Genomic DNA, 11465 nt, shown 5'->3' with positions numbered 1-11465 from the left:
GGCTGGTCTGGCTGTGTGGCTCAGCGGCCCTGTGCTGACTCTGCCCGTGTGTGTGTGTGTGTGTGTGTGTGTGTATATGTGTGTGTGTGTGTGTGTGTTACAGCTGATTTCTTTAAAAATAAAAAAAATTATGGGGAAAAAAATTGTTGGTATAACAAATGTGAATTTTTTTAAACTTACCTTTTCTAGAATGATTTGCATATCTTCATTTAAGTTAGGTTTAATCTCTCGTTTTGTAGCTTCTCATATCAAATTGTGTCTAATTTTGTTTTAATCAGCGGTTTAAATTTTTATTATTTGTTGAATACTTATTTGTATTTATTAAATGTTTTCTGTATCCTAAAACCATAATTGCAGAGATAGGTTAGCATCCCCTAGGGAATGGGTGTCAATGAGATAGAAAAAGCAGCAGTGTTTCAGTGATTGGCTTCAGTTCAAAGAGCTGGAATTACTGAGATTGTACTCTACTTAAATTTTTCTCAGCCATATTTTTTTGTGTCTACATTTCTTAATTTCATTCTACTATTAGCATCTAACATTTAAGATATTTTTTTTTCATTCTTTTATGTTCAGTATTAGGTAAAAAAAGAGAAAAATTATATATTTGTTTTAATTGAAGTATTAGAATCTCTTTTACATTTAATTTATTGACTAAAATATTTTTACTTTTAGTTCTACATTAAGCTGAGTTTTTACAGTATTACTAAGCTCTCCTGCTAAACTGTAAGCACCGGTGACTTAGTTTTTTTAAATATGTATGTGATATATTTCTAACTACTGAAAATGGTGTGTGATGTTTTTATATATATATATTGCCTTAAAAACAGAGTAAAAATATGACTCTTAGATCAAAATATGATTAGGTATATGGAAAGTATTTGTCATGTTATCAAATTTATAAAAATGTGAAGATTAGTTTCCTAAGAATACAGGAATGATACAGCTGCGACTATTGTGTCCATCAAAATGTACTTTATTGCGACCATTAGAGTTAAACTATTTATTTTATGCTTATTGGCAACATTTTTCCCCAAGCTACAAGAATTTCGAATTCAAAATTAACTTTAAAAACGAGACTAGCTAGTTGTAGAAAGTGGAAAATGTACACAGTGTATAATGGGTAGTTTGCTATGCATCTTTATCTATCTATATTTAGTATTCATATTTGCGTATGATTTTCACTTTATATGTTATGTTTCTCCGAATTAAAAAAATCGTTTGTTGTACTTACTTTATTATCCTTAACAGCCTGCTATTTTCATTTTATTATTATTAACATGAGTATTTATCGTTTAACTAAACATGTGCTAGCATCACATATAACGCCATGTTGTAATTGGACCAATTATACTTTCTTAAAAGAACGCTATATTTTTTACTGAGGCAAAACTTCTGGGCCATTTTCTGTTTTTGCTGTATTATTCCTGTTATTCATGCTTGGCTATGAATTGCAATCAAAAAGTTTAATTATTGATTGTTATAAGATTATACAAAAGGTCAACTAAAATATGTACCACTATTTGTAGAATCCTTGGTCAAAAATATACCATTAAGGGATTGCAAATTAATATTTAAGTAAGAAAAAAACAAAAATGCTATTGTAATTGGACTCATGAGAAAAGCTTATGTAAAAACCTGTTGGATTGTCTGTTAAAAGTGTTTAGAAGTGGAAAGAAACACGTCCCCAAATGCTCTCAGACTACATGTATTATGAGCAGACTAAATAACTCCTTTCTCAATCTGCAGGAAAGCAAACAGGTCTTAATGATTTTACACCTACTTTCCTCACTATTGATTTGATAGATTTTAATATATTTTTGGGACTTAGCTTTTGACAAGGATTTTATTTATATAATATTAGGGGCGGTGATTAAATAACACCCATTATAGTAAAACTGTTTCATTTTGTCGTTACGTCTGGAGTGTTATTAGTACAATCACCTAATTATGATGAATTCTTCCAAAAACATGTTTTTTCAATGTTACAAATACAGTATTCTTTTTATACTTTTGATTTTTAAAAAAATATTTTTGTAACAAGTATCGTTTCGTATGAAATATGTTGTATTATTTTCAGGGGAGGTTTACAACTGTTAGGTTAAAATTTTATGCACAGTTTTGAATTAGTGTGTTCTGAAAAAGATTCTTTTAAATTTTAGAAAAGGGGAGTAAACTCTAAATCATCATTAACCTGCTAATCATTACTACTTGCAGCTCTGAAATTTTTTATCTTACATTCGATATCATTTAGAAAAATGTTACAAAAATTATATAATTTTTATAAACTACATTAAAATTAATGATGAAAAAAGTTACATATTAAATTATAACTAATGTAAATTCTTTCTCACTGCACATTATAAAACTAAAAACAAATGAATTATAAAATTTATTAAATATGCAGTTAGTTTATATCAATAATGTATTTTCCATTGATGTTTTCTCATCTAAATTAATTGACTCTTTGTTGCATATCTAATTGCTTCCCTCCCTTTAAAATTTATTAGAATGTTGAGCTTGAGCAAAAATAAATTGTTTTATTTTGTCAGGTTATAACAATTGAATAGTGGTTTTAAACTATTTAGTTGGAAATATTAATTATTTTAGCTACTTCATTTATTTTTTTTAAATAAACGTAGGTATTATTCATACATCAGATGCTTTGCTTGGTAAATATTAAAAAAAAACCTGATATAAATCAAATGAATCCAATTTTTTTTAAAAATTTATTTTTGAAAATTATGATTTTGGCCAACTGTATGTTTAACCCTTATTGTGTATCAAGGATATTTGAAAAGAACTATAAAATTTTAATTCTTTAATCGCATTTCTTTTTCTTATTTTGTATTACACTCAGTATATGCATTTTATTGTTTGTTTTTGCTTATTTTGTAATGTTTCCCCAAGCATCCTGTACTTCAGGTTCCTACTTCATGTATTTTATACTCTTGTCATACAGATACTTTAAAAAAAATATTTGTAAATTATGACTAATTGTGATAAATTGTGTAGTTTTACTGAGTATTTTTGTGTGTCAAACAAATCAAGTACTTTTATATTTTTAATTAATTGGAAAATGTTATATGCACTTGAATTGTTATGGAATCTCATAAATGTCTACTACCTAATAAATTTGACATTACTTTTTCTCTATTCAGCTGTTTTTAATGCTACTTACCAATGCCAGCAAGCCTGCTTGGGAAACCAACCAAATTTAAAGCAGGGGGTGCGTTTCTTGTTTTTCAGTGGCGCCATCTATTGCTAAAAATGCAATTTCAGCCACAGACACACAAGTCACAGCCTGTTTTATAGGACGGACCTATTCATACAGCCACAGATCGTAATTTTGACCTGAATCGAGAAGAGTCAATCTCCAATTCAATACCCCCAGAGGTATTGATTTGTTTTAGGAACTCGGAGGACTTGCTGACCCCCACAAATTTAGCGTGCACTAGTCACCATTTTTCGGCCTGTGGGATACGAACTTCTGTTCTCACGAATACGAGTCCAACGTCCTACCCACCAGGCTATCCCGACCCAAAAAGTAAATGATTCAGTGTTCTATCATGCACAGTGACGTGGAAAGGGTTGCATCCCCCCCATTAAAGAGAGCACACATTCGATTACTAAGTCCTGAGTACTGAAATCAGTCTTGATAAAAATCAATGAACTAAGTTCCATCAATAATTATCTTTTCCAACTCGTTTCTTATATTCTTTATTTTTTCCTTTAAAATGTAACATATTTTCTGTTAAAAATTCAAATAATATGAAACAAAATGTATTTTTCCCAATTATAGCGAAATGATTAAGTAATGATGTCATCTCAATGAAGGAATGGGTCATCTGCTTTACTGTTACTAAATCTAAATCTGATTGAGTTCGATCAACGTATTGACATGCTGGTCGAAGTTAAGTAAAAATTATACTGAAGACAATGTTGAAGTGGAAAATATGACGTTTATTTACGTCGCACTAGAGCTGTACAGTGGGCTATTGGCGACGGTCTAGGAAACATCCCTGAGGATGATCCAATTAGAATTGTGTGTTTATAGTGTTCTGTCAAACATCTTTGAAGCATGGAGTCTCTGTTCTTCATCTTTGGAAGTTATAATAATCCTATGTAATGAGAATGCAAGAACAACAAAATAAAATAAATTGTTTCTTTATTGGCGATCGAAATGGGCTGCAGGTGGCGTAGAGCAGAACTCTTTTTCTTATGGCAACACTTCACATGCTTTCCCCATTAGCGTGTGGAAAGTCATAGAGGAAGGAAGTACGTTAGTTTCTCTCTTGATTTTCATATAGATTGAAATCTTTTAACTTGAAAAACTATATGGAACTGAAAGCTACATTAAACATAGTTCTAAAGAAAAATATTATGGAAATTTTAAAAAATATTCTTATTCAATAAAAAGGAAAAATATTAAGAAAAGGGAAAATATCGTAGTACATTCCTATACAACTGAAAAGAGGAGGAGAGGGAAGGGAGAAGGGCTAAAGGCATGAAACCGGTCTCTCCCCAGATGGCGTATTCGAGTGTTGCGATCGCGAATTGTTACACATGTGCAGACTTATCTTATGTGCTCATTACCATGTACGGCTGATAAGCCCTCGTCAAGAACTATAGATGAGGGATATCTCGGCATTCTGAGGTGGTCATGTAACCTAAAAAGAAATGAAATGTAGAGATTCTGAGGAAGTCAAGTGAGATCATGTCTTGGAGGAAGTGGAAATTCACGTTTAATTCTTGGTCCCAGGAAGAAGGGAACGAAGAAGCTCTCCTCATTCTTTATCAGTTCCTGCATTTCATTGAAAAGCTGAAAGCGGCTGGCAGTGTCTTTGGGTTTCCGGGGCTAGGTCTTTTTCTCCTTCGGCTTCTTCCTGGGTCTTGCACCACAGGTCGTTGCAGTTGATGCAGGTCGGATCTGGGCTTCGAACACCTTTCAGGCGGACAGGATCGGGAGATGTTCAGCTTCGCTGGGTGGGGCCAAATTTTTGGCATCGGTAGCACTGTATTTGGTAGCGTCCCGGAGACGCTCTTATCTGAACTGGACTCCTAGCAAAGATCTGGTGTTGAAGTTGCTCCTATTCGGTCTGGTATCTGATGGGTTGATGAGGATTATACTCCTGTCCGCTTCTTCTCTTGAGCTGAACTATTTTCAATGGATTGAGTCCAAATTCTTGAAGATTCTTCTCCAAATCTGAGATGTTGGTCTTTAATCCTCTGAGGAAGATTTTCAGCTTTTTTACTTGGTGTAGAGTCATTTGAAGAAGTAGTAGTGGATATGGGTGGTTCCTCTCGCTTCGTCTGAACTGTATCTGCTGGATTCTAGTTCAAGGCGGTTGGGCTCGCCGTTAGAATCTGTGTCCACTGTCATCGTGATGCAAGTCTTCTTTTTTTCCTTCTCTGTTGTTTAACAGAAGGAGTCTCAGTAACGGAAATCTGGTGTTGTTCCCCAGTCTTTAAGCTGGTTGTCAGGGCTATTTCTATCGTTGTCGAGGTGATCAGCTATCATTTAAGGTTTCTCAGACATAGCTGCGGTCTCTCCTCCTTGATCAACAGGTAGCGTTTGAGCCTTTATTCCATTCCGAATTTGTTTACATAGCAGTTATCATCTCTCGCTTATTGTTGTTCGTAATGGTCTTTATTGTCTCTGCAAAATCTAATCTTTTCGTCGATGTTGTCTGGAGTCGCTTTTTTACTGGTGATCTAGTAAGGTAGTATCTTGAAGAACTGATTGTCGGTGAGCTTTTTAGTCTAGGCACAGCTCAACATTCGTGTTTAAGAAAACAAACTTCTAGCGATACTTCATTTTCGTCGCACTTAAAGCTGTTGGTGACGGTCTGAGAAACATAATGAATATAATCTTACAACATACCATCAAAATTTTTATCGTCAGCCTCCCCCGTTTTGTTAGCCTATTGACCTGCGCTCGAAATCGAGAACTTAACAGTAGAACAGTTAAATGAGGGCCGATACCGTGTACCCTCGGTCAATTCGAAGGCTGATCAAAGTGGTCAACCACGTGCTCCCTGTTCGCTTTCAGTGATGCTTGACGTCGGTGATCTATCCGGCAATTGTGTTTTAAGATCAATTCAATCCACTGCATGACGTCAAAGAAAATGGACACGGCCCAAATTGCGTGTTTAAGATAAAGAACTCAACAAATGCTTGTTTAAGAAAACGGACATTGCCTTTTAAAAAGATGAACGTTGCGTTTGATTTTGTTTTTCAAATGTCTGCTATGACGAGTGTTCTTTTTTTAAATCAATGGATTCAAATAATTTCGTAATTTGTTGGCGTCCACGCGCCTTATAATATAATGATTATTACATTGACGTTGTATGCACTTAGATTTTTAAAAACCACTTTTTCGCTATTTGTTCTGAATAGAGCATTCAACTTCCAATGAACTGGGTCCGAATCCCAGCGATGGCTTGTCGATACGAATCCTGCACCGACCACACTTAACCGTTTGAGGTTTTCGTTGTTTTCCTCTCCATATAACGCAAATGCGGGTTAGTTCCATCAAAAAGTCCTCCACGAAGGTAAAATTTCTCCCAATACTTGATCCAGGAGTTCCCTTGTCATCTGGGTTGGGTTCAAAGTGAAAAGGCTGCAGAGTTGAACATTGGGCAGCCGTAAACCCAAAATCGGGTTGGTTGTTCAACGACGATTATAAAATAAAATCTTTTGAATACTAAGATATGCCTGAAGAAGTATATCTGTAATATACTCAGCCACCTTGATACCGAAAGCTGACTATGCTTAGTGTTTAGAAATGTAAGTACAAAATTCTTCCTATAGTTGTTGAATTTGGGTTAAATATTGTTTTCAACCCATTGTCAAAATGGGTCTTGGTTTGGATTTGATGGCGTCTACGTATTTTTCAACTGTGTTCAAGAGTAATAGTGCGTCTTCATTGCATGTGCTGCTATGGCGACCGCTGCTCTTTTTGTTTTTATTTTCACTAGCAGACATTTTTAATGTATTTACATAATAACAATTTAAAATAATATTTTTATATTCTTTTTATTAAAGTATAATGACTGTCTTGACGGTGATTTCAATATAAATATGAAGAAGGAAAAGTGTTTTGTGACGTCTTGAAACACGTACATAGGGCAAGATTTGAAAACCAATCCGACGACAAACATCAATGGAGACAGTTTTTGCAACCCATGATTTGAAATGTTGTGGCCTTTAAAGGAGAGAAAGAAAAAGCATTTGACCAATGGGTAACTAGTGATCGTAGTGATCACGACTTTTATTTTAGTTTTTCTTTGTCCTCTACAGTCTCTCTCTTCTTTATGATGCTTTAGCAGTCTTTTTCTTTCTAGCAGCAGCACTTGATACATATATCTTTCGCTGGAACGTGTAAACACTCCAAACAAGCATATTAGGAGAATAAATATTGAACATAAATTAACATCTAATTAAACATGTAACATAAAAATATTATAAACAATTAAAACATTAGGGCCTTAAAACTATTAGAACTTAGAAAAGGTATAAAAATATCAAAAACATAAACAAAAAGTTAATAGAAAGTGATTCAGTTTGCTGAACTTGTAGTAGCTCACGAGCCCTCCAACTTCTCTCGTAGATGTTTTCTTCAAATCCCCAGGTGCTTCTGCGTTGAATATAATTCAGGTAAGGAAGGTACTTAAGTCTGTAGAGGTAGGCGGCAAGACAGTCAGGATCGGTTGCCAATCAAATTCCGTCTTGTATGATTGTTACCAATGTGTTCGTCTAGGTTCATTGCATGTCTCGCCAAAACTACAGCTGTCAATGTAAGGGTAATTGCTTTCAGGGGAGTTGGAGGGTATCCTCCCCTAGAAAGAACTTGGCTTAATATTCTCTTGGCATGATATAGCTATTTTCTCCTGACTCTTACCTGATAGAGGTTGCTATATAGCCTGGCATGAAGAAGGATTTTTCTTCTCAGGAAGAGTAAGATCGAATTTTTAGTTTTCGGAGGGAAACTTTTCGAAGAATGAACGAAGCGAAAGAGCTTTACTTTGACTAACCACCATTTAATGAAAAGCTTAGTTTTAAATAAATCTGTAATTTTAAATAAACTATAGAATTAAATAAAATATCAATTATCAGAACATTTTCCTAAACATTTGAAATATTTTGGCCTAAGCCGTTATTAACAATCACATTAAAGAAGTATTTGAATTCTTTAAGAATTGTAGCTCAACTCTAAATTTTCATTCAGCACAATTATTACATCAATTAAATTTAACGAAATCGATTGTAATGTTATTATTATTATGATTAATAATTTTAAACTGTATAATTTATCATCTGTATCAATGAGGTTTGAAATTGAAACACATATAAGAATTTGATATAATAATGTGATTTCAGCTTAAAAATATAATTAGAAATTATAACTTTGTTTCAGGATTTTATGTGATTATGATTGAAACTAATGTACTGATATTTAGGCTGTGATATAGACTTGCGAAATAAAGAACTAAATTAAATTCACATGTCATGTTTAGTACAGAACTGAGAAATCATTCAATAGTCTTTAATAATATATTAACAAAATATTTTCGCAGCAATTTTATTTATTATTATTGAGCACAACATTGTTAAATGTGGTTTTATAATTAACTCAATTTTTTCCAACCAAACTTTTTTTTATTCACTTTTTCAAAAATCTTGATCCTGAAGCTTTACTTTATAAAACTTAATTTTTTCTTCACAAATGAACTTTTCAAAAATTTATTATCTTCCAGAAAAATCCACTTTAACTATAAAATAAGTAAATATAGTTGTTTGGTTTTTGTCATACGAAATGAAGAAATGTTAATCAATTTGCTCAATCCAAACAATTTTTTAAATTTCCTTGATACAAAAAAAANGAGAAATCATTCTATAGTCTTTAATAATATATCAACAAAATATTTTCGCAGCAATTTTATTTATTATTATTGAGCACAACATTGTTAAATATGATTTTATAATTAACTCAATTTTTTTCCAACCAAACTTTTTTTTAATTCACTTTTTCATAAATCTTGATCCTGAAGCTTTACTTTATAAAACTTAGTTTTTTTTCACAAATAAATTTTTCAAAAATTTATTAGCTTCCAGAAAAATCCCCTTTAACTATAAAATAAGTTAAATATAGTTGTTTGGTTTCTGTCATAGGAAATGAAGAAATGTTAATCAGTTTGCTCAATCCAAAATTTTTTTTAAATTTCTTTGAAATTATATTATGTACAAAAAAAAAAACAATTATGTGCAAAAACCTTTTTTTACACATAGAGTATTCAATGAACAACGCCCGTAAACTACATTTTTAAAATTCTTTCAAAAGTAAACTTGAACTATTAGTCATGCTCCATGTCACAAAATAACATTAAAGTATTATAAAAATTGCACCAATAATTTATGAGGTAGGAAACATTCAAAACATTGAAAAAAGTCTGAATAGCAGAATTAAAAGAAAGTAGTTTAAAGCCCAATTAGAAATATTTCTCAAGAAATACTTTAGTGGTGTTTAGGTCATTGAATTTCTCATACTTAAAAAAAGTTTTAAAGCTTTCAAAGGTTTAAGAGACAGGCAATGCAACATTAAACCATTGAGCGCAATAAGTTTTCAATTCACTTAAAAGTTCACTGGAAAGTTCTCGAGATATGGCGAAATACGTAAAAAGTAAAATTAACATTAAGGGGTTCAAACATTGCATCGCTTTCCTGACCAAACTATTGGGACAATATTTCCCAGATTGCGGCTACCCCTATATACTGGGGATCAAAAATCCGAATCCGCCGAAAAAAAAAGTTTTTCAGAGTAAGTGCGTTTTAGTGTCTGATTTCTTAACTTAAAAATATTGTCTGTTATAACGAATTGGCATGTTTGAGGTCACCCTCTCGAACCATTAAGATTGCGTCCTAGAACGTAAACATCCGAGCATTAGATCAAAAGTTATTTTTAGATTTTTTGTTTACTGAGCACTGTACACTAGAATTTGATTTTTCTTTTCTTTTTGAAATTTCGATTTTAATGCCATTACTTGAACCTCCTTTGGGCAGTGCTTCATTTATAAATTCAATCTCTGCTTTATTTTTCTCTTCACTTTTAAACTGTAGAAGACTTTTTTCTTTATTTGTAAATTATGAAAAAATTATTAATCTGTTTGCGTAAACAGTTAATTCACTAAAATGGGACATTCTCAATTAATTCCCCAGTTTTAATAGTCATTTATATCATTATTAATCATACACAATTATAATAAAGGAGAGTTTGATTAGAAATTTAAAAGTCTTTGCTGCAATACTTAGAGAATTTTTATTGACAAAACCCGAAAACATGACAGAATTTTCAAGTCACTTTTTTTGGAGTAAAATGCATTTTTATTTAAAAGGGAAAAATATTGACTTAATATCTACAAGATAAAAGATTCTCTAATCGCTAACACCAATGACAGGAAAAAATATCATTTTTCTTTTTTTTCTTTTCCACAAAAAGTTTAAAACTAAAAATTGTTGTTCTTTCATTATAAAGCATTTGCATAATATTCTCGGATCATATAAAAATTTATGACGAAGTTATTTATCTACCATTTTACAATTATAAAATGAAATAATTATTAAATTTCACTTGCATTCTAAAATGTAATACTCAATTGTTCAATGAGTTTTACTATTATAATTATAAAGCGGTGTATAATGAACATTTCAACTAAAATAATTACTATTAAATAGCGACTAAAAACTCTCTTAAGCATTTATAAATATTGACTTTTCTCATTATTGCTAAATAATCTCTGTGCCTGCCTCGAAAAATATATAAAGAATTTCATAATAACTGAAAATTAAATAAAATTTAAAGAAAAATTGTAAATGGTCATCGAGCAGAATCATTAAGTTTAATTAATCAATATAGAATTGGAAACAAAGTCTCTGTTAAACAATAAAAAAAATTTGAAATCTTTTAAGTAAACAGTTAACTTTATTGTAATAATCGTTTCATTCTTATGGATTAAAAGTTATTGTGAAATTATTAATTTTAATTAGTGGGTGAGTAGGAAAAGAAGTTCGCTGCTCGAAATACATTTAATGAAAGTTATGAAAATATTACAGTGGTTGTGGAGGTAATAAACTATAATTTTTTTTTATCTTAGTTTTATTACGACCTTTTGAAAAACGTTTAAAAACACAATGTGACAGAGACAAATGATTATGTCGACGCTATTACAAAAAATACGCTTTACATTTCATTTAATGCAGAATTTGACATTAAATCAGAAATAACGAATAAATGAATAATAATTCCATATCTAACTTTGCGAATGACACACCGAAAACAAAACAAAAACATGAACGCACAGCTGTTTGGCGATTGTCGAGAACGCTCCTTTAACGCCAATGGAAATTTTCGCCAACTGTGTTCCATCCCTGATATAGGGTCTGCTTGTACGCGAACGGTACCCATGAGA

This window comes from Parasteatoda tepidariorum, chromosome 9 (assembly GCF_043381705.1).
Source record: "Parasteatoda tepidariorum isolate YZ-2023 chromosome 9, CAS_Ptep_4.0, whole genome shotgun sequence".
Classification (NCBI taxonomy): Eukaryota; Metazoa; Arthropoda; class Arachnida; order Araneae; family Theridiidae; genus Parasteatoda; species Parasteatoda tepidariorum.
The sequence above is the reverse complement of the archived record's forward strand: the minus strand, read 5'-3'. Positions refer to the sequence as shown.